Source organism: Aotus nancymaae, unplaced genomic scaffold (genome assembly GCF_030222135.1).
Source record: "Aotus nancymaae isolate 86718 unplaced genomic scaffold, 86718_ANA_hifiasm-v0.15.2.pri h1tg000019l, whole genome shotgun sequence".
Classification (NCBI taxonomy): domain Eukaryota; kingdom Metazoa; phylum Chordata; class Mammalia; order Primates; family Aotidae; genus Aotus; species Aotus nancymaae.
In genome coordinates, this window is record NW_026988431.1 from 52,370,246 (window position 1) to 52,394,699 (window position 24,454).

General features: G+C 41.2%; 1 protein-coding gene and 1 long non-coding RNA gene across 2 annotated transcripts in view; one reads left to right on the forward strand and one right to left on the reverse strand.

The window, feature by feature from the left end:
- Positions 1-24,454, forward strand: part of SCHIP1 (schwannomin interacting protein 1) — a 574,152-nt gene that overhangs the window by 409,022 nt on the left and 140,676 nt on the right. The gene's annotated exons all lie outside the window — the stretch shown is intronic.
- The window catches only part of LOC135275895 (uncharacterized), a 28,675-nt gene continuing 5,373 nt past the window's right edge, over positions 1,153-24,454 (reverse strand). The window contains exon 3 of the long non-coding RNA XR_010343481.1: positions 1,153-2,714. This is a non-coding gene — a long non-coding RNA (uncharacterized LOC135275895). The remainder of the gene's footprint in view (positions 2,715-24,454) is intronic.

Sequence of the window (24,454 nt, forward strand, 5' to 3'; positions counted from 1 at the left end):
TAGAAGCAGAATTATTCCTGGCAGTCAGTCCAGGGGGTTTTGGAGCTATCAGGTTTAGTCATCAAAAGTAAATGTGTTAAGGCAGGGTGTGGTGGCTCACGCCTGTAATACCACCACTTTGGGAGGCCAAGGCAGGCAGATCATCTGAGGTCAGGAGTTCAAGACCAGCCTGGGTGAAACCCCGTCTCTACTAAAAATACAAAATCAGCTAGGCGTGGTGGTGTGTGCCTGTAGTCCCAGCTACTTGGGAGGCTGAGGCAGGAGAATTGCTCAAGCCCGGGAGGCAGAGGTTGCAATGAGCTGAGATCACACCACTGCACTCCAGCCTGGGAGACAGGGTGAGACTTCGATTAAAAAAAAAAGAAAGAAAGAAAGAAAAAGAAAAAGTAGATGTGTTCCAGATAAAACTCTCTTTATAATATTGTGGTGGTGGTAAGAAATTATCTGTTTTTTCCAAGGCAGCATGTTGTTTATTGATGAAATACAAAAAGCCTTCCCAATAATATTAGGAAATGGCAACATTGTTTAACATATTTAACAAATACTGTTTAAGTACTACCCAATTAAATAAGAGGAAATAAATGTATAAAACACTGAAAAAGATGTCCCTAGTGCCTATTATAATACGCCTATTATATAGTCCTAATGAAAGCAAACAATGATGCTAAGACTGTAAGTGCTGGTGCCAAAGTACCTCAGCCCAAATGGGGATTTTTCAACCTCTGTGCCTTAGTTTTTCTGGCCTATAAAATGGGGATGATGACCATTCCTACCTCATAGGTTTGTCATGAGGATTGAGACAGATTAAGTGAGATTACAGATTAAGTTGGTTAATCTGCATAAAGCTTTTAGAGCAGTGCCTGGTACATGATGAGCAATCAGTAAGCATGAGCTATTATTATTGCTGTATGAAATAACCTTAGAGCCTGTAAGTCATTTCCTGTTATTTGCTATTATAGATAGTAATGCAATGAGTAGCTCTATTAATATAATGTTTTGTTTCTGTTTAATTATTTCATTAGATTAAATTCCCAGAAATCAGATTGCTGAATCAAATAGTGATCACAATAATTACCTTTTAAAGATATTCCTTTGACCTCTTCACTTAAAGAAAATTTTATGATATGAAAATTACTAGTCGACATAAAAGAGTAAAGCAAAGAAATCATGTATTTATTTGACAACAGCAACAATAATTTAGTAAACACCTACTTCATTCATAAAACCATCTAGACACCATACAAAAACCCAGGGTTCCATTCAGTTGATTAAATCCAACAAGGATTTCCCAGTCTACTACATGCCTGTTCCATTCCATGCTGGGTGTTAATCAGAGGATGGAGGAACGTGGAGTGGCCTTTGTCTTTAAAACTCAAAATCTATGCAAGAAAGTAAGATGTGAAGATAGTATGAGACTCTACAATCAGGAGCCAAATTCCATTTTTAAAATATCCCAGGCTGGGTGCCGTGGCTCACGCCTGTAATCCCAGGACTTTGGGAGGCCAAGGCAGGCAGATAACCTGAGGTCGGGAGTTCAACACCAGCCTGGCCAACATGGTGAAACCCCGTCTCTACAAAAATACAAAAAAATTAGCCGGGCGTGGTGGTAGGTGCCTTTAATCCCAGCTACTTAGGAGGCTGAGGCAGGAGAATCGCTTGAACCCAACAGGCAGAGTTTGCAGTGAGCCAAGATTGTGCCATTGCACTCCAGCCTGGGAGACACAGCAAGACTCTGCCTCAAAAAAAAAAAAAAAAACAAATCTGTGATAGAGACATTAGATATTAGGCATAGTAAACTAAGCAATAAAGAGTAGGTGTTGGTGCCGGGTGCAGTGGCTCACACCTGTAATCCCAACACTTTGGGAGGCCGAGGCGGGTGGATCACCTGAGGTCGAGAGTTCGAGATCAGCTTCGCCAACATGGAGAAACCCTGTCTCTACTAAAAATACAAAATTAGCCGGGCTTGGTGGCACATGCCTGTAATCCCAGCTACTCACTCGGGAGTCCGAGGCAGGAGAATCGCTTGAACCCAGGAGGCAGAGGTTGTAGCGAGCTGAGATTGCACCATTGCACTCCAGCCTGGTCAACAAGAGTGAAACTCTGTCTCAAAACAAAACAAAACAAAAAAAGAGTAGGTGCTGGCTAGAGCCACCTGGCAGACGTCAAAGCATTTTCAAAGCCAATATCCAGTTGGCAGCAAAGAAAGAAGTATATTACCATCCAAGTGATGACCAAATTAGGTTATTCTGTCTTCTTAGAATCTAACATTTTATAATTACTTTTAATCCACCCCCAAATCAACAGGACAGCTTTGTATTTGAATATTATCAGCAGAAAATGTTTGCTCTTGCTAAAGCACATCCTCGTCTATGACAGCTAGAAGGTAAAAGGAACCCTCAAACTTCATCTGTGGTCTTAACCAAGGGACTCCAAGAGGTGTGCTCAGGAATAGATGAGGCTGGTAAAGGGCCTCCATTGAGGACTGTGCGTGTTCATCTGTTTCGGAAGGGCTCTCTACCTGCCGAAAAAGCAAAATCATCTCCACTTCACTGTTTTCAGGCTGCAGTGCTAATGTGTCTGACAATAATCCAAATTTCACACCACAGGTTTTACCACTCCAGTCTTCTCTCTTTTGTCTCGGAGTCAGGAGGAAGGGGGCAAACTGCCCCTCCTCTTTGAGGTGAGCAAGATCATTTGTTTCAAGGAAGCCAAACCTGAAACAGAAGCAGAAGCCCTTTCATATAATTGAGGAAGACTTCACAGTTTCCAGAAACCCTTTTTGTAAGAGAATAAGCCCCACATAAAGCATTTTCTGGCCTTTAAAAGCAGCCCACCAAATATCTTTCTTGTGCCTTATCCAGGATTTTTTTTTCTGTTGCCAAGGCTGGAGTACAATGGCATGATCTTGACTCATTGCAACCTTTGCCTCCTGGGTTCAAGCAATTCTCCTGCCTCAGACTCCTGAGTAGCTGGGATTACAGGTGACCACCACCACACCTGGCTAATTTTAATATTTTTAGTAGAGACTGGGTACTAAGTTTCACCATGCTGGCCAGTCTGGTCTCAAACTCCTGACCTCAGGTGATCTGCCAGCCTCGGCCTCCCAAACTGCTGGGATTACAGGCGTGAGCCACCATGCCTGGCCCCTTATTCGGGAATTATTAAATTGCCTACTATGTGCAGATCCTTGTGAATTGTCAGGCTCCATATTTCTTCAAAAGGCTGAAACCTGGCAGGCAATGTCAAGAGAAGGAGCTGCTTTGCCCAAACAGGTTCCAAAGCAGTCAAGTGAAATTGTCTTCCTTATATGGTGAAAAGCGCCCTGTCCCTTTAAGGCCAAGAGATTTGGCTGCAGACAGTCCCTGGGAAGTTTGCGGGCAGCCCCATCCAGTGTCTGATCTTTGCTGCTGTGCAGGTGAGTTCCCAAACCTTCTCTCCCCAATTTGCCCTCTATAATTGTTCTCATGGCGGGTGAGAAATACTGATATGAAGGGGCTAGAGAATTTCAGGGTCAGCAGAGATGGTGTCGTTTGGAGAAGTTTGAGTTGAAGGAAAAAACAAGGTTACAAGGGAAATGTGCAGTAATGCAGCCAGTGAGGATGCATCTAACTTCCTGCGGGGAGAAGACAGCAAGGTTACAGAAGGCCCTGAGGCATTTCCAGGGCAGGGCAGGGCAGGGGAAACAAATTCAGCAGGGGAGGAGGGACAGATTCTAGATAAGACCATGCAGGGCTAAGCTTAGACTCTTGAGCTATATAACCTGGTGAACTGCAAGTTAAAACCACACATAACCAGCAGGAAACACTGCTTCTGCAAGTGCTGAAGGCTTTCCAGGAGCTGGAGCTACAGGACTGACTGCAGAGGGGAAAGTATACACAAATGTTTGGAATGTCTATGGGCCTGAAGGCTGCAGCCTTAACCCTTTATGCAGCCTGCCTTGTTAACCATTAGGGTTTGGCTGCCACAGAGCAGGAGGTGGGGCTGCATGTGTGAAGTACTGCAGTAGGAGACCAAATAAATAAACAAGACTGTGATTGTGGAAATGCATCTCTGGCATCCCCACAGTACCACGTGCAGAGAAGAGAGATTTTCTAAGCTCAGATTTTCTGTGTCATCCACAGAAAAATCTCCGATTTTCTGTGTCATCCTTCTTCCAGCAAAGGGCTGGAAGAAATCTCATTTAAGCTAATTACTGCTCTGTCATTTACTAATTCAGCTTCTTGAATTTTTTTCCTCCATGATCTGGAGCCGTGTACGATATTTATTTGAAATTAACTAATAAAACTTTTTAATAGCTAAAGATTTGCTAGCAGAGAATATTTCTCTGGAAGATTGAGATATATATATACAGCTGAGGTTGGGATTTTATTAAGAGCATGAAAAGAGATGGGTGTGGTGTAGAAGGAGAAACACTTGATGGTCATTTTATATAATATCCAAAGCCATTTAACTGAGCCCATTCATCAACTACAGCCAAAAAAGGAGTCCACCCAGGAATTTTAAAAGAGAGATGCTAAATTACAGGGCTTGGGGTCCTCTTCCCTCCTAGTTGAGTCTAGGGCCATTCATCATGCAGAGGTCAGTGGTTTCTCTACAGTTGTTGTGTGGGGGAGTGAACAAGGAGGCTGGATTAACATTCCTTACATACTCCATGCCTTTTAAAAATATTCATTCATCTGAGTCGTCACTGAAGAATTCTTTTTATTATTAACTAACAAGTGCTCTATCCACTTGTTAGTGCTTTCTAAAGACAGAATGTTCATGAAAAAAAGATTTTGTTTTATCAATATTTTGATTTACCAAGAGGGATCTGTTAGTGTAAGGGCTCCTGTCTTCTCCTCCTCACTTCTGATGGATGGGCAAAGTGGTGATTATTGCTTACTGAAGAGAAATATCTGTTCTTGACTCTAAAATCACAAAGGGCTCTACTTTGGACCTTTCTCATTCAGAAGCACTGGTGTCCCAAGCATAAAGTTAACTTCTGCATTCACAATGTGGAAGAGAGCAGAGTGCATGGGTATAGTTTTGCTTCATTTTGCATCAAGCTAAATCCAGAAAGCAGTGTCAAATACATTGTTTTCAAATATAGATGCCCCCAAGAAAAAGAAAATTCTATCCCCAAGCTGAAAAATCGCTAAAAGTACTATACTGTTATCTTTTATAAGATAAATCAAGGCATTTCAAAGGAAAAAAAAGACATGTCTTCCCGAACATTTCACACAGTGACTCTCCATGCCCTCAGTCACATATGGATCTTACAACTTTACACAGGCCACTCACTCTGTGCCTCAGTTTCTGACCTAGAATTGAGCAGATCTGAGTTAAATTTCTGGTTTCTTCATTTATTTCCATAACCATAGGCAAATTACTTAGCCAGTCTAAACTTCAGTTTTCTTTTCTTTTCTTTTCTTTTTTTTCTTTTTGAGACTGAGTCTTGCTCTGTTGCCAGGCTGGAGTGCAGTGGCGCAATCTCGGCTCACTGCATCCTCCGGCTTCCAGGTTCAAGCGATTCTCCTGCCTCAGCCTCCTGAGGAGCTGGGATTACAGGCATGCGCCACCACACCCAGCTAATTTTTGTATTTTTAGTAGAGATGGGGTTTCACCATGTTGGCCAGGATGGTTTTGAACTCCTGACTTCAAGTAATCCACCCACCTCAGCCTCCTAAAGTGCTGGGATTACAGGCATAAGCCACCACACCTGGCAGGAAACTCCTCTTAAAGCAAACCTACTTCCACTTATTTTGTGTTCAGAGACGTCAATAATTGTTGATTTTTTAAATATAAAATTACTCCATATGCTTAAAGAACAATAGTAAGTTATCTTAGAATCTCTATAAAAGTGGTCTATCCCAATAATAAGCTTAAAAAGGAATTTTGTTGGTTCTTACAAGGCACCTTTTACAAGTGTTTCAAAAATAACCAATTGCTACTTTTCTATAAAATCTACTAACCCATTCACACAGCTGTCTTTAAGAACATGACTCTCTTTACTTTCAGCATTTTCATTGTTTAGGTCGTTTTTTTTTTTTTTTTGAGGTAGAGTCTTATACTGTTGCCCAGACTGGAGTGCAGTGGCACAATCTTGGCTTGCTGCAACCTCCGCCTCTCAGGTGCAAGCGATTCTCCTGCCTCAGTCTCCTGAGTAGCTGGGATTACAGGTATACACCACCATGCCCAGTTAATTTTTTTGTATTTTTAGCAGACATGAGGTTTCACTATGTGGCCAGGCTGGTCTCGAACTCCTGACCTCGTGACTTACCTGCCTCGGCCTCCCAAAGTGCTGGGATTAGAGGTGAGAGCCACCGCGCCTGGCCTATTTAGGTCACTTTAAGAGTAAGTTTGCCTTACTTGCAATGAGTCTGTGTATGATTCACTTACAAACCAAAAAAATCACCAGCTTAGAAAGGTGGTGACAAATTTCAGCGGCAGAAACATTCCATTGAAAACACACATCCCAGCACATACATCAGCTGGGAATTGAGCATGCCATTTTTAACTCAACTAAGAACAGGTCACACACATAGCCAATCTTCTAGTCATGGATTAACACCGCCTCTGTCAGGAGACTGGTGTTTAGAGTCTACCCTTGTCCACTTCAAGTAGCTGTGAAACTCTGGGCTAGTTCCTACACGTGTCTGAGCCTTGATCTATGGCCTGCATAATGAGAATGATAATGATACTTATGCACGTGGTTGAGGGAAAGTATGAAATGTGCCAGGACAGTTGCTCAGTAATTATGTTGGATCTGAATGCCTAATAGTCTCTAACAAAGTCTGGTAACTTAATAAGGTAATGGCCCCAGATCTTGTCTACACACTTTAGAACAATCTGCAAGTATGGACATGTTTCTAAGGAAGTGTGAATTTTATTTTTAATAAAAATGTAAATTATGTTTCTAATTAGGTGGAATCAAACAGAAATAGATGCTGAGGCAATCATAGACCTGCTACAGGGGTTCACTGTGGAAACAGCCTACAAATGCAGATGTGGTTTAAAAGCTGCTGGGTCTCAAACAGCTTTGGATTGGCTGTGTTCCTTAAAAATATTTTTTATTTATTTATTTTTCTTGAGATGGAGTTTCACTCTGTCGCCCAGGCTGGAATGCAGTGGCACAATCTCGACTCACTGCAACTTCCACCTCCCAGGTTCAAGCAATTCTCCTGCTTCAGCCTCCTGAGTAGTTGAGACTATAGGCGCCTGCCATAACACCCAGCTAATTTTTGTATTTTTAGTAGAGACAGGGTTTTAGCATGTTGGCCAGGATGGTCTCGATCTCTTGACCGTATGATACACCCACCTCAGTCTCCCAAAGTGCTGGGATTACAAGTGTGAGCCACAGCACCCAGCCAAAAATATTTTTTAACTTTTTACCCCCAGGCAAGTACCTCTGTGTTTGGTACACTGGCAGAAGCAGTTAGAATGGGGAAAGCATTAATTAGATGGAGATGAGAGATCCTGGTGAAGTTAAATCTCTTGATACATCTTTGACTCCCTTCTTCCCCAACCGCCCAACTATTCGCCTTTAGCTTTTCAGATGTAATTCGTTCATGAAACCACCAAGCTGGGGAAGCTTGAAGAAGTGTCTAGGCCAGCTTCTTGCCTTCATTCAAAGCTGCACTTGAAGCAATCAGGAACCATGGCTACCTACCCTTCCAAGGGAAAGAGACTGCAGTCCAGTCTATTTCCTGCCTGTACTGGGGCTACACTGGGAACATTCTCCCCACACCCACACTTGTAATACAAGCCCATCTTCTTTTAGTATGCTCTGGGTCTGGTCTGTACTTTGTGTTTGTGGCAAATTGATATCCTGTCTATGGGAAATTTCCACTAGAGCGGGGAGTGCTGATATGGTCAAAGCCTCTGTGAGGGGTAGCACTTCCTTGTTTTCCGCCTGATTAATCATCAGGCAAGTAGAAATCCTCCCTGACTTCATCACTTCTATTCTCCACTCCCACTTCCCCCTCTGATGCAGTGGCTCGCAAACTCGAGAGCATGCATCAGAATTACCTGGAAGGTTAAAACACAGATTGCCAGCCTTTATCCCCAGAGTCTCTGATCTGTAGGTCTCAACCGGGGCCTGGATGTTTGCAATTTCTAACAAGTTTACAGGTGAGCTGGGCTACACTTTGGGAACTGCTCCTCTAGTCCAACAATAAATCTCACTCTAGTGTTCCCAGTAACTTGCACTTACTCCCGCCTTTCTATATAATACCTCCTCCATTTTTGGAGGTGAAGTATAGCCTTCTCACCGCAGTTATGTGCTATGATTTATTGAATTCTAATTGTAATAAGCAAGACATATATTATTTCAACTACAAATTTGGTATCATTAAACAGAAAGAGGTTAAATAACCATGATCTTACAAGTGATAAAGAGAAGATTTCGAACTCAGATTTATGTGAAAAATATTAGCTCTTTCCATGATCCCAGGGCTGGCAAATAGATTTTTAACTTGCTGTCAACTCCAATTCATTGGCAGCAACTGCCTGGAGCACTGGATTGAGGAGTTTCAGGTGGGATGGGTGCTGGGCAGGAGAGAGCTCTAGAACTGCTGAGCTACACTGCACGGGTGTGGGAGTGGAGAGTAGCAATGGGTGTGTGTTGTCTTTGCAACCTCACATGATGCTTTGCCTTGTTCATGGATCAATTTTGTTAGGACCTGGAATCTGATGAAATACGTGTATTTAAGTTTATTCCAGAGGAAACAATAAATTTATTTCCTTGTCCCTTTTTCTGAAAGGTTAGGTTAAGTTTTTGAGTCTACATTTGAGGTATAATAAACTGTAAAGTGAAATGAAATAGTCCTGGTTTTTATATTTGTGTCTAATGCATGTTTTAACATGATTGACACAATGCGTTGTGTAGCTAGTTTTCTGGAAAAGTCAACCTTTTAGGAATTGTTTTTCAGACCTTCAATAGATTTTTTCTTTCAATTTCAAAACAAAAAAAAACAAAAGGAAATGCAACTGGTATATAGATAGTAGTAACCAACGTAAGTATGATGCCCTAAAGTGGCTCGGACAAGGGAGTCATGTTAATTACAGTCTTTGAATATTTCTATCTTTCAATGTGACCTATCTAATGGATTGTCTTATACTGAAATAATTCAGTGTGATTTAGGAGGAAGGTAATGACATTTCTAGTTTAGTTCCTCTCTCCGTGTTCATATTCACTGTGGGACTTGTTATTTTTAATGCCTCAGTGCTTTATATGAACAATGAATTAAATAATGTTTTCCTGCTGCATCTTAACATTTATTATAAGTGTGATTAAATGACATATAACTTAATGGCATCTATTTTATTTGATCAACAAATATTTACAAAAATGTACCCCCAGGCACTGGGGATATAACAACAAACAAAACATAATGTTCTCATGGAACTTACATTCTAGAGAGGAGAGACAGACAATAAATGAGTAAACAAAGAAGAAAACCGTATGTAGTGACAAAGTGTGTTCAGGGAGTGAGAAAAACTCTGTGTGTATTTGTGTGCATATGTGTGTGTGTGTTTTGCTATTTTACAAGTGGTCAGGGAAGGCCTTTCTGACACGGTAACATTGAATGTGGACAAGAAACCAAACATGGATAGGTCTGGGAATGGAGCATTCCAGGCAGAAAAAAATGGCCAGTGCAAAGATCCTGAGGTTAAAAGTCCATAGGAGCCAGATTGAGTAGGCTGGTAGGGAGTTTCAGCTGGGGATGCTGCAACCTCTCTATTTCTGCCTATGGGATGGTTGAAGATGTGCGGGTGGCAATTTGCATATAAGATGCTAGATTTGAGGGCAGAACACTATTGGCTTCTAGTGGACAGGGACCAGGGAGATAAACATCTTGCACTGCTCTCGATAGACTTACACAAGATTTGTCTTGCTCATATTGTCCTGAAAAATTGTCTCTATTGAGAAATCCTAAAGAGCCTTTAAAGCCAGGCTAAGAAGTTTGAATTTTATCCTAAGTACAATGGGAAGCTATTGGAGAGTTGCAAGCTTTAAAAGGCAATCTTTCAAAGATCACTTTGGCTACTGAGTGGAAAGTGAATTGTAAGGGACAAAGGTGAAAGAGGGACATTCAATAGGAAGCTCTTTCAGTAGTCCACAACAGAGATGACGGTGGCCTGGACAAGAGGAGTACTGGCAAAGGTCTTGAGAAGTGTTTTTCCTTCAAGAAGACTGCTAAATACATATAAAATGCTGTTTCCTGTGACACCTTTGTGTTATCTTTTTCTTTTTCCTTGAGAGATTTTTCAGTTTTAGAATCCCCTCGTTTCTCTACATACGTTTAAGAGAATTTCGTGGCACCAAATTACAGAAGACCTTGCTCTTTCAAATGCAAGTCCTTATCCCCTTGCTCTTTAACCTTGCATATCCATCTGCATTCAAGTTGTTCATTGCTCAGAAAGGTAATCTATTTGATTTGGGCTTGTAAAAAGAGATAAAATTACTTGTGCTTCTTGAATAACAATATGTGATTTTTTTCTCTGAGGGTCAATATGAATTAGCCTACATACATCATTTTACTAAACGGGAGACTAATTACATGAATAACTGGGACCAAGAATACATTTATTCTGTTGAAAGAGTAACACTGAATGTCGGAATCTCTTGAAGAGATTCAGGTATTTCAGTACTCATTTTACTTAGGCATTAAAGCCTCACAGATAGTCTCCAGGTGCATTGGCTCCGCCCTGACAAAGGCAACTCAGCTTCCAAGACCAGAAACTTCTTGCTGTTCTCCTCTTGTCCCTCCTCATAGCCAACTCTTCTTTCTGCAGCTCCACAGCCAGTGGCCCCCAGACCAACCTCAGTGTGTCTCTGCAAATGCAGAGATTCACAAAGTGACAATGTGGAAACTTGTCAATTCACCTGCAGAACAACTCAATTCTCATTTGAGGGGAGGAGCATCCTGTGCCCAGGCTGAGCTGAAGGGGGTGGCATAATGTTACCATTGGTAGAAAACTGGGTAAAGGGCACAAGGGCTTTTTGTCTATATTTTCTCTATATTATTTCTTAAAACTGCATATGAATATACAATAATATCAAAATTAAAAGTTCAATTAAAAAAATAACTAGTTAAATGAATGGACAGAGATGAACCCCTAACTCACAGTCTTAAAAGAAGCACCCCCCAAATTTTTAAACAGTATATATACTGTACCTTATAGTAAAACTATAAGGAAAAGCAAGGAATTAAGGTGAATTTTAGGATAGTATTGAGAGGGAAGAGGTGGAAGAGGAAATGTCATTCAAGTAAGACACGCAGAGGGCCTCAAAGGTACTAAACAAAATATTCTGACTTAAAGTGGGGAAGTGAGAAATGCAGGAATTCATTTAAACATTATTCTTTAAACTACACATACATGTTTTTATATTTTGCTTTGTATGTATGATATATTTAAAAATAAAAAGATAAATTTTAACTCTCCACAGAACATAAAGACCCAGGGTCTGAAAGAAACTGATCAAGAACTTTATAATGTTGCCAAAATGAGGTCAATAAGACCTTAGGCAAAAATTTAAAATATAACCCATTAGAACCAGTACAGACAGAATCAATCTCTTTCTTTCTCTCTCTGTGTCTGCCTTCACTGGTAAAAATTTTGCTGACTAGAAAAAATTCTGTAGGCGTGAGGAGCACTAGAACTTATCTATAAATTACATTCAAGAGAAATACTTTTTCCCCCTGCCCATCTTGCTTGCCAGAGCAGTACTGATTTAGCACACTTTCCTGTCCAAAGTTGAAAGGTTAAAAATAATGCCTACCTGTCTGGAAGCTGGCATTCTTTTAGCTTGGTGTTCAAGGTAGCCATTGAACAGAAGGCTGTTGAATGAATGTCAGAGAGTGTTCAACGGGGCTGCTGGGCCATCCTGTGCCGGGTGAGCAGCCTCTCCCGCCCACGGCCTGCCTTTCCCTGTGTGTATGTCCATCACAGGGCTGTTCGTTACGCCCTGTGCAGCAGTTCCATATTTCTTATTTGCTTCACTCTTCATGTGTCTCAAATAGCTCACTTTTTCCTGAGGCCTTGCTTAGCCAAGTTCTCTGCATTTGCTTCCTTTGATCTTTCTGCTAAAATCAATCTCTTCCTCTAATTATCTTCTGTTCCACTTCTTTGAACTTCTTCCAGTTGCCTCCATTTTTCAAGGAGCCAGGTGTTTAATAAAGAATCTGGATGAGAGTCGGGCAGAATCAGGTAAACGCCCCTGCCTGCTCCCAGGTAGAGTGTTGAATCAAGTAAATGCCCCACCTGCTTCTAGGTACAGTGTCTTCTTTAAGCAGAAGAGGTGATTTACTAAAAATTCCAGAGACCAGACAGTGTCCTTCTATGACAGATGCATAGTAATGATCACCAAATGGAGGAATTAATTGACATCTCTTTTAAACGGGTTAGGCCATATTCTAACTTGTACTTCACTTGCTTTCCCATTTGCGCCCTCAGCCCAAGTCTCTTTCTGCTTTCAGGTTTTTCACTGAAGTCTAGCAGTTTATTTCATAGCTTATTTCATCAATGCTTTCGTTTACACATTTTAAAATTGAATTTCCTGCTCACATATTTAACCTCACTAGTTTAATTCACGTTGTGGGATTTTGCTAGTAACCTTGTTTGCTAGATTACCATTATTTAGAAATTATTCTATTTTATCTTCTTCTCCAAATGACTTGTAGTCATGTTAATGTTGTCTTATTTTTTATTTCTCTTTATTAGAGAGTAGACTTTGCCTCTATATTTGTTACTTTCAGTGTTTGTCTAATTAGTCACAGTGCAAGGTTTATCATATCCTGTGATTCTGACACAAGTTTGGGCTGAGAAGAATAAAGACCACCGTCTTAAAATGATATGATGTCTGAGACTTGCTTCAAAATAATCTAGTGGGGGTGAGAGGAACATAATAGGTGGAATAAAATTGCCATGGGTTGATAGTCTCTAGAGTGAGGTCATAGGTACATGGGGTTCATTGTTCTATGCAATTATGTAAATGCCTGGAACGTTTCCATAATGAAAATTATTTTTTTAAAAGCAAAAAATATAGATCTATAGATAGAAAATTAGTTCCTATGAATTCTTCCTTTAGGATTTACAGAAGGGGAGTTCCTCTATCCTCCTCTACCTGATCGTATCATTGTCTTTTCATCTATTGGTGGTCCAGCCATTTCTTTACATTCATTGAGAAGTTTAGCACTTGCTTCTTCTCTTTCTTTCTTTTAAAACCCTACTTCTCATGTGGGAGATTACATTGAGATTACTGGATGTGTGGCTTATCCAGTGCTTTATATCCACAACACTAATCATCTGCACTCTCACTCCCTTCCAGTCACCACTACTCCTTGATTAGACTCTAAATCATTTTTTAAGTGGTACAAATCTATATTGCTGACTGTCTGGTGCTCTGGCTAAAGCCTTTAGGTATGTTTTGATATAAAATTTAGTTTTTCTCAGCATCAATCAACACGTAAAACATACATAATCCAGCCATTTCTGTCTTAAAATCCTTCAGATCTCTTTATCGATTTCAGGTTTAAAGTCAAGTTCAATATCCTTCATATCTACTCTTGCTTTTCCTACCATTTCCAGCCTCTTTCCCTATATCCTCCAATATTCACTCTCTTTCCAGCTATTCCATACCAAACTGCCTTTTCTTGTGGGAGATGAACCATGGTTTCTTTTTTTTTTTTTTTTTTTTTTTTTTGAGACGGAGTTTCGCTCTCGTTACCCAGGCTGGAGTGCAATGGCGCGATCTCGGCTCACCGCAACCTCCGCCTCCTGAGTAGCTGGGATTACAGGCACGCGCCACCATGCCCAGCTAATTTTTTGTATTTTTAGTAGAGACGGGGTTTCACCATGTTGACCAGGATGGTCTCGATCTCTTGACCTTGTGATTCACCCGCCTCGGCCTCCCAAAGTGCTGGGATTACAGGCTTGAGCCACCGCGCCCGGCCGAACCATGGTTTCTTACATCTCCAAACTTTTGACCATACTGTTCCCCAAAGTTGGAATATCCTCTATCTTTCAGTCTTTGGGGAACTTCAGCAACTTTTGTTTACACCTCAAGACCCAAATCAAGCATGATTCATTTGGGAAGGCTTCCTTGAGCTGTCCACATTGAGTTAAACACCTCTCCAGCACCTCTTCCATAGCACTCTTTGTCTTTGTCTACCCTAATACTTTGAAACCCAACTGTTAACCATGAGTATTTTTTGTTTCCTTTCTGGGCCATAAACTCTTTGACCTCTTTCAGCTCTCTCTCCCCAGAACCCAACCTAGTACCTGACATATAGTAGATATTTGGATGAAAGAGTAACTGAATGAACAGAGAGATGGATAAATGAATACTATGTCATTTTCTTAAGGTAGCACCTTCCTACAAGGGCCATCTCTAGAAGTTTGGGCCAACAATCTTGGACCTGGGAAGCTCCTCCAGTCTTGGCCTCTTAATTTCTCTGCTTATCACCTGGTGCATCTGGCTCCAGCTATATAACGCAATCTTCCTTTTCTCTGTGAGTTCTTCCTATTAAATGCTTTATCTACACAAGTGTTTTCCAAATGTGGGAGAAGATAATTTTTAAGTGATACTCAGCTAAATGTTTTTTGGCAGTCTTCTATGTACATTCATTTATATTTGGGGAAAAATTTAGCACATAAGATCTGTGATTTCATGCAGAATGTTGTTTAGGATGAGACAAATATAGGTAGGGCCAACGTAATCAACCTTACCCTAACTTCATAAAGCAGGGGTGAGGTGCCCATGTATATTCAGAGATGTTCCTTTCCCTATTAGTGATCCTGGCTATCTATGCTTCTCATGGGCATGACCACGGGTTCATGCCCATGAGAAGCATAGACAGCCAGGATCCCTAACAGGGTGAGACTTCATACACTGAATTCCATAGGCATGTGTGTGTTTTATTCAGTGATATGTTGAAATGTCACTCCCTGAAGTTGCAGAGTACATACATGTATACTTAATTACAGCACATAAAGTGGTCAAATATCTTCTGAGCTTTCCAACCACATCCCCATGCAAGTTCAGATATTTAATGTCAGTTAATATAACAATGGACAGATTTGTCTCATTAATGTGGATCCTCAACTTTGTCTGAAACTATCAAGTAGCATATCCAACTTTTTCGGTCAAAAATTTCCATCCTCCTGGCTGGGTGCAATGGCTCATGCCTGTAATCCCAACACTTTGGGAGGCCGAGTCAGGCGGATACCAGAGGTCAGGAATTCAAGATCAGCCTGGCTAACGTGATGAAACCTCGTCCCTGCTAAATGTACAAAATTAACTGGGCATGGTGGTGCGTGCCAGTAATCCCAGCACTTTGGGAGGCTGAGGTGGACAGATTGCTTGAGCCCAGTAGTTCAAGACCAGCCTAAGCAACATGATAAAACCACATCTTTGCGCACACACACACACACACACACATGCGCGCACACACACACAAAATACGAAAAATTAGTGGCATGGTGGTGCACTACTGTAGTCCCAACTACTGGAGGAAGGGAAATGTGTGCAACTATAGTCCCAGCTATTGGTGGGGTGGAGGTTGGGGGGATGGGGGCAGCTCAGGTGGGAGGATCACTTGAGCCTGAGGAGATCAAGGCTGCAGTGAGCTGAGATTGTGCCACTGCACTCAGCCTGGGCAACAGAGTGACCAGAGTGAGACCCCCATTCCAAAAGAAAAAAAAAAAGCAACAACAGCTAATTTCCTACTTCCAGAATAAGAAAAGTGAAGAGAGAACCATTTTAGATGGAGTTGGGGAAAGCTGTGAATTTCCACTGGGAAAACCCCATCTCCTTGGCCATTGCTGTGGATTTGTGTTCATGGTGCTCCCAGCTCCCATCCTGCACTAGGTGGAGCCTTAGATTGCTGGGCATTGTGTGCAACATTTCCCAGAGAGCCATGCAGGACCCTTTGATTTATTCAGTGCTTATTCTTGAAGGTTATTGTGAATCATTAACCAGAATGCAATAGAGCAGAAGGTCACAAGTCATAGAGGCTCCACGACTTGCACATAGCCTGTTTTAGCAAACTTAATTTTTAAGGTTTTAATGTAGGTATAATTGAGAAGATAAATTGAACACATATGCATGTCCTAATAAAGGTATTCTTTCGAGTCAGCAAATATTCACATCCTATTAAACATCAATGAATGTTATATAGTATAATAAAGTGGAAAGGTCTTAGAAAATTATTTGTAGGCTATTAGTTATTAGTGTAATTTTAAAACATAATCAGTAACAATTAGCAAAATTGATAATACTGGATGTACAGTGGTTTCCACTCACTAGTACAAGTAATACTAGCAATAATTCTATAAAGTAATATCAGTTGAAAATTAAACCTCTTCCAAGTTCTTTGTTTATCCTTATGGGAGTTCTTGTTTATCAGATCACTGGAGCATCACTTCACTAAAACTATTTCCTGATATTCATAAAAAGTATTGATATCATATACTAAATTTAGAAGTCTATTTATAGAGTAGAATAAAGTTATAAGATTACTTCAATATGCTTTGTCCAAGCAGATGCACTGGTCAAAAAGCCAAACATACATATACATATATGTGTATACACACACACACACACACACACACACATATACATATATATACATATACATATAATCTATATCTTTAACTTTTCAATTTTAATTTTTGTGGGTACATAGTAGGTGTATAGCCCAATATATTTAGAAGCTGGAATCACTAGGACTTGGTATCCAGTATCAGGTCTCCTAGAAGCAGAGCTAGAGATAGGGATTTGGATGCTGATACTTTGTTAAGTGATAAACTGGTAAGAAAGTGAGAGAAGCAGGATAGAGAGGAAGGAAATGCCAGGTAGGACGTGGAATCAGATAGTCTATCCTTGGCCTGATGAAAGCAGAGGAATAAATTTCACCATAGAGGACAGCTGTGCATCCTTCACAGCTAAACACTCACAGCAGCTGGGGGTAGGGTGGGTCATATACAGCTGCCAGGAACCTGAATCTGCTTGGAGCACTAACAGCATTAACCACATTTTGTGATGGGGCAGGGGGCAGAAGGAGACAAGGATGGCTCCCAAATTTGTGATATGAACAACTGAATAGCTTCTTGTATATAACAGCAATGCTCCCCTCCTAATATCAAAAAGCTAAGATTTTAGAAGAAATATTAAAAGACTCTTCATTTTACAAAAAAAAAAAAAAAAAAAAAAAAAATCCTTTTAGCTTTTACTTTTCTAGGTTAAAAATAACAACTCTTTGACATAATTGCGGGGGATCAATTTTCCATTAAAAACTCATACTTTTCTTGTTAAATATTGCTCTTTTAGATCTTTTCCATTTAGTCTGCTTCCTGTTGAAAACAGATACAAACTGGTTCTAGTACTCTAATGATCGAAGATTCACCTACAATTCCAATATTATGTTAGCTTTTTATTTTAAAAGTATGTATGCATTGTTCTTGTGCATTCATCCTTTAGTCCAGGGGTCAGCACACGGTGGTCAAGGGTCCAAATCCAGCCTGTCATCCATTCTCCTATGGCCTGGGAGCTACAAGGTTTTACATTTTTAAAAGGTTGCTTTAAAAAAATGAAAAAGAATATGCAACAGAGACCATATGACTCACAAAGCCAAAAATATTTACTATTTAATCTTTCACAGAAAAAGTTTGCCAACCTGTCCTTCAGTCTGTCATGACACCATAGTGTGCTGATGCAGTCTATATTGAGAAAGAAAATCTGATACTCAAAAACTTCAAATTAGTGGATGATTTATGGAACTATAAAATTATTTTTCATAAGGGATTCATCACAGAACTTATAGAAATTAATTCCAGCCCTTCTGAGCAATTATTTCTTTTTTTTTTTTTGAGACGGAGTTTCGCTCTTGTTACCCAGGCTAGAGTGCAATGGCTCAATCTCGGCTCACCACAACCTCCGCCTCCTGGGTTCAGGCAATTCTCCTGCCTCAGCCTCCTGAGTAGCTGGGACTACAGGCACGCGCCACCATGCCCAGCTAATTTTTTGTATTTTTAGTAGAGATGGGGTTTCACCATGTTGACCAGGATGGTCTCAATCTCTTGACCTTGTGATCCACCCGCCTCGGCCTCCCAAAGTGCTGGGATTACAGGCGTGAGCCACCACACCCGGCCCACAATTACTTCTTAATGCAATTCCTTAACAAATTTTAGAATCATTCAAGTAAAATAAATATGCATAAGTTTTCCTCTGTTTTGTAAAAATATTACCAGCTGATATGGTTTGAATCCGTGTCCCCACCCAAATCTCATGTAGAATTGTAATCCCCAATGTTGGAGGTGAGACCTAGTGGGAGGTGATTGAATCTTAGGGGTGGATACTTCATGAATGATTTAGCACCATCCCCTGGGGCTGTTCTCGTGATGGTGAGTTGTCACAAGATCTGGCTATTCAAAAGTATGTAGCACCCTCTCCCACTCTCCCTCCCCCATAACCCCAGGCACAGTTCTATCTCCTCTTTTTGCTTTGGCCATGTAAAATGTGCCTGCTCCCCCTTCACCTTCTGTCATTATTGTAAGTTTCCTGAGGCCTCCCCAGAAACGGGGTACAAGCTGCTATGCTACTGTACAGCCTACAGAACTGTGAGCCAATTAAACCTCTCTTCTTTATAGCAGTACAAGAATGAACTAATACACCACCAATCTTGTGATTACTGCAAAGAAACTAAAGAATACAAATAGATACAAAGGTAAGAAATCATTTGCAATCTTACCATCCATAGTTAACTTCTGTTAACATTCCACTACGTTTTTTTCCTAAGAATATAACCATTTAATTTTTAAAAATGTGATAATGTTGTATGTATAATATTATACCCTCTTTTATTCACTGTATTAGTCTGTTCTTGTATTGCTATAAAGAAATACCTGAGACTGGGTAACTTATAAGAAAAGAGTTTTAATTGGCTCACAGTTCTGCAGGCTGTACAGGAAGGATGGCAGCATCTGCTTCTGGGGAGGCTTCAGGGAGCTTTTACTTATGACAGAAGCCAAAGTGGGAGTGAGGTGTCTCGCATGGTGAAAGCAGGAGCAAGAGAGACCAGGGGGAGATGTGCTTCACACCCTTAAACAACCAGCTGTCTTGAAAATCCCTATCATGAGAACAGCACCAAGGGGATGGTGTTAGCCCATTCCTAAGAAATCCACCCCGTGATCCAACCACCTCCCAGCAGGCCCCACCTCCAACGCTGGGGACTACAATTCAACATGAGATTTGGTAGGGACGCAGATCCAAACCGTATCATTTCACTTAATGTTATAATTTTCAAAAGCATCTTATTTGACTGCATTTATTCCCCAGAATTAATGTGTCACAATGTATATAAACACCTATTTTTTTTTTGACATTTGAGGTTGAAGCTAATTTTTCACTACTGTAAATGCCATAGTGAGCCTCTTCATGCATAAATCTATCTAGGTCCTCATTTCTGTGTCCCTAAGCTAGACTATTAGAAAAGTAACTATTGGCCCTTCCCTGCTTCCACCCCCTGTCTTCCTTACAAACTCATGCTTCTTCTCCTAGTTCTATAAGGGCTAGAGTCCATTAGGACTAGGAACTTGGTCTTCTCTTCTCACTCCATATTTGTCTCAAGACCATGTCACCCAAGCCGAAGCTTTCAAATACCATCCCTATGCTATGATTCCCATCTTTATATCTTCAGCCCCAGATCTCTCTGCTAAGCTCCAAACTTACATAGCTAAATATCTACTTGTCATCTCCACTTGTATGTCTTGTAACATCTTAGATATAGAATATCCAGAAAAGATTCAATATCTTCCTTGTTTCTTCTCCCCTACCAAAACCTCCTCTTCCTATTGCCCATTTCAGTAAAGTGACACCATCTTTCCACCAAGTTGCTTATGATACAAAACTGGAACCCATCAGTGACATTTCTCTTCTCTCCCTCACTACCCCCATCTATTTAGTCACTAGATCCTGTTGATTCTACTTCCTAAATATCTTAATATTTCTATTTCTTTCTGTCTTCCCCACCCTCATGGAAGCCACCATCAGAGAGTTTCAAAAATACCAATCTGCTTTCACAATCCTTGAGTGGCTGTTAAGATAAAAATCTTAGTTGCAGTCCCTCCTCACTCTCTACCTTCAGCTTGCCACTTTTTCTCTTACTCTCTTACTCCAACCTAGTGGTTCTTTCCTTTTACTCCAATGTGCTAAGCTTCTTCCAGCCTCAAAACCTTTATTCAGGCCTTTATTCACCCTTCCCTCCCTCTTCAGCAGCTCAACCCATTTCCTAATACCTCCCCAATACATGCACTAACCACATGTTCCTCTCTCAGCATCATGTGAGTCTACTTTTTGGGTATTTATTGCAAACTGTAATTTAAATTCTTGTGTATTTTTTTCCCTGTAATGTCTGTTCCTCCACTAGACTGAAATCCCATTTGGAGAAAATAGCACCTATCTCTTTTACCACTTTATCCCTTAGTGCCTAGCATGTAGTAGGTATTCAATAAGCATTTGCTGAATTAATAACAGGTTATGGAATATAAACTTCATAAAGAAGTTTAAAACGTGTTATCAAATAGCATTCCAGAAAGTTTGTATTAGCCAATTTAGAAACCTACCAGCAGTATATGAGTGTTCCTTTGATCACACCTATCCTGACACTGGGTATTAGAGTTTTAAGTAATTTTTAAATATTCTGTTAGGGAAAATGTTACCTTATTGTTATTGAAATTTCTTTCTTGATTATTGGTGAAGTTCAACATTTTTCACATATTGATAGCCTTTCCTACATTGTCTGTGATTTTAAAATTCATGACATACTGCTTTTATTGAACCATTTTTGTTGGGATATTTTGGAAGTTTATTTAGATAAATTATCTGTACACTTACAAAACAATGCCAAATCTACTTAGCTTCATCTGAAGGCATGGACAGATATGAATAAATAAACCCGCTCCCAAAAGTTTATGTTTAGTCACTGCTGATTCCCCCTTACTTTGGATGGCCGTATGACTTTTCACGTAAACTAGGACACTTTTGAGAGTTAAGGAGGGTGCCGTTACTAATTATGCCAGGACAACAGGTATAAAGTAGGACCATCTTGGCCGAGATGTACAATCTTCCTGACTCTTTCATGTGCATGCAGACTTGGTACCCTGGAAATATGGAGCAGAGATCCAAGTGGTGATCTAGGGATGAACTGAGGATGAAACCTGCTTTTCATTCTAAATTTTAATTTGGATACTATATTAGTCCATTTTCATGCTGCTGATAAAGACATACCCGAGACTGGGCAATTTAAAAAAGAAAGAGGTTTATTGGACTTACAGTTCCACATGACTGGGGAGACCTCACAATCACGGCAGCAGGCAAGGAGGAATAAATCACATCTTACGCAGATGGCAGCAGGCAAAAAGAGAGCTTGTGCAGAAAAAGTCCTGTTTTTGAAACCATCAGATCTCATGAGACCCATTCGCTATCATGAGAACAGCACGGGAAAGACCTGCCCTCATGATTCAGTCATCTCCCACTGGGTCCCTCCCACAACACATGGAAATTATGGGAGCTACAAGATAAAACTTGAATGGGGACATAGAGCCAAAAAATATCATTCTGCCCTTGGCCCCTCCTAAATCTCATATCTTCACATTTCAAAACCAATCATGCCTTCCCAACAGTCCCCAAAGTCTCAACTCATTTCAGCATTAACTCATAAGTCCATAGTCCAAAGTATCATCTGAGACAAAGCAAGTCCCTTCCACCTATAAGCCTGTAAAATCAAAAGCAAGCTACTTCCTAGATATACAATGGCAGGAGGGTAAATACGACAGGCATTGGGTAAATACAGTCATTCCAAATGAGAAATGTTGGCCAAAACAAAGGGGCTAAAGGCCCCATTCAAGTTTGAAATCCAGCAGGGCAGTCAAATCTTAAAGCTCCAAAATGATTTCCTTTGACTCCATGTCTCACGTCCAGGTCACACTGATGCAGGAGGTGGATTTCCATGTCCTTAGGAAGCTCTGCCCCTGTGGCTTTGCAGGGTACAGCCTCCCTTCCAGCTGCTTTCATGGGCTGTGGGTGAGTGTGGCTTTTCCAGGTGCACAGTGCAAACTTGTCAGTTGATGTACCATTCTGGGGTGTGGAAGATGGTGGTCCTCTTCTCACAGCTCTACTAGACAGTCACATCTGTATGGGGGCTCTGACCCCACGTTTCCCTTCCACATTGCCATAGCAGAGGTTCTCCATGAGGGTCCTACTCTTGCAGCAAACTTCTGCGTGGGCATCCAAGCATTTCCATGCATCTTTCAAAATCTAGTTGGAGGTTTCCACACCCCAGTTCTTGACTTCTGTGCACTCACAGACTAAACACCACATGGAAGCTGCCAAGGTTTGGGGCTTGCACCCTCTGAAGACATGGCCCAAGCTATATGCTGGCCCTTTTCAGCCATGACTGGAGTGGCTGGAACACAGGGCACCAAGTCCCTAGGTTCCATACAGCACAGGGACCCTGGGCCCGGCCTTTAGCCCACAAAACCACTTTTCGCCCTAGGCTTCTAGGTCTGTGATGAGAGGGACCCCCATGAAGACCTGTGACATGCCCTGGAGACATTTTCCCCATTGTCTTGGGGATTAACATTCGGCTCTTTGTTACTTATGCAAATTTCTGTAGCCAGCTTGAACTTCTCCTCAGAAAATGGGTTTTTCTTTTCTACTGCATTTTCAGGCTGCAAATTTTCCAAATGTTTATTGTCTGTTTCCCTTTTAAAATGTAATGCTTTTAAAAGCACCTAAGTTACCTCTTGAATGCTTTGCTGCTTAGAAATTTCTTCTGCCAGATACCCTAAACCATCTCTTTCAAGTTCAAAGTTCCACAAATCTCTAGGGCAGGGACAAAATGCCACCAGTCTCTTTGCTAAAATGTAACAAGGGTCACCTTTGCTCCAGTTCCCAACAAGTTCCTCATCTCCATCTGAGACCACCTCAGCCTGGACTTAATGTTCATATTGCTATCAGCATTTTGAGCAAAGCCACTCAACAAGTCTCTAGGAAGTTCCAAACTTTCCCACATTTTCCTGTCTTCTAATGAGCCCTTCAAACTGTTCCAATCTCTTTGCCTGTTCCCTAGTTCCAAAGTGGCTTCAACATTTTCAGGTATCTTTTCAGCAGTGGCCCACTCTACTGACACAAATTTACTGCATTAGTCTGTTTCCATGCTGCTGACAAAGACATACCCAAGACTGGGCAATTTACAAAAGAAAGAGGATTATTGGACTTACAGTTCCACATGGCTGGGGAGGCCTCACAATCATGGCAGAAGGCGAGAAAGAGCAAGTCACATCTTATGTGGATGCCAGCAGGCAAAAAGAGAGCTTGTGAGAGAAACTCCCACTTTTAAAACTATCAGATCTCATAAGACCCATTCACTATCACCGGAACAGCACAGGAATACCTGCCCCCATAATTCAATTATCTCCCACCAGGTCCCTCCCACAACACATGGGAATTATGGGAGTTACAAGATGAGACTTGGATGGGGACACAGAGCCAAGCTATATTAGATGCCTTTGTGCTGTGTGGTTCACTGACTCAATGACTCAGCTCTGGAACTCCCTGTCACCCCTGGTGCCCCCTTCATTCATTTACCTCACCTGTTTGGGCCCTGGAGGCACCTAAGTTACAGCCCATGAAATTCTGGCAGTTTCTAAGGCTCAGATAATTTCATACAACTCTACTTTCATGAGGAAGCCAGTGGCCCAGAGAGCTAGCTGCAGGGATGGTCTTGCCCATAAACACAGAGCTAGTCAGAGGCAGAGCCAAGTCTCCTGAAGAGTTCTCTCCTGTCCCACCGAGCTACCTCCATTCCTCCTGCTGTGTGGCACTGCTGCGTAGCTATTTTCTGACTTTATAAGGTTTCCAGAATTACGTCAAGACGTGACCAAAACAGTCTTAACTTCCTAGAGTATCTTGTGAAAATGTTCCTCTTTGATAAGCAAAACACTTTAAAGTAGAAGGCATACAGTTTCGGAGACATTTCATCTTATATTAGGGTCATGTATACATGGACTTCCATGCCTATGACTTATAATGCTTCCCTGACCTTTTGCGGTTGTCTACAAACATACCCAGCTTTTTCTAAACGCCCTTTTGTTCAATTTATTTCCTTCAATGAAGTTTAAAAAGTAAGTTCAGAGTTGCTTACAGACTTGCTTTTGTTTTTTTTGAGACAGTCTTGCTCTGTCACCTAGGCTGGAGTGCAGTTGCGCAATCTTGGCTCACTGCAACCTCTGCCTCCTGTGTTGGAACAATTCTCCTGCCTCAGCCTCCTGAGTAGCTGGGATTACAGGCACTCACCACCACGCCCAGCTAATTTTTATATTTTTAGTAGAGACAGGATTTCACCATGTTGGCCAGGCTGGTCTCGAACTCCTGACCTCGTGATCCACCCGCCTCAGCCTCCCAAAGTTC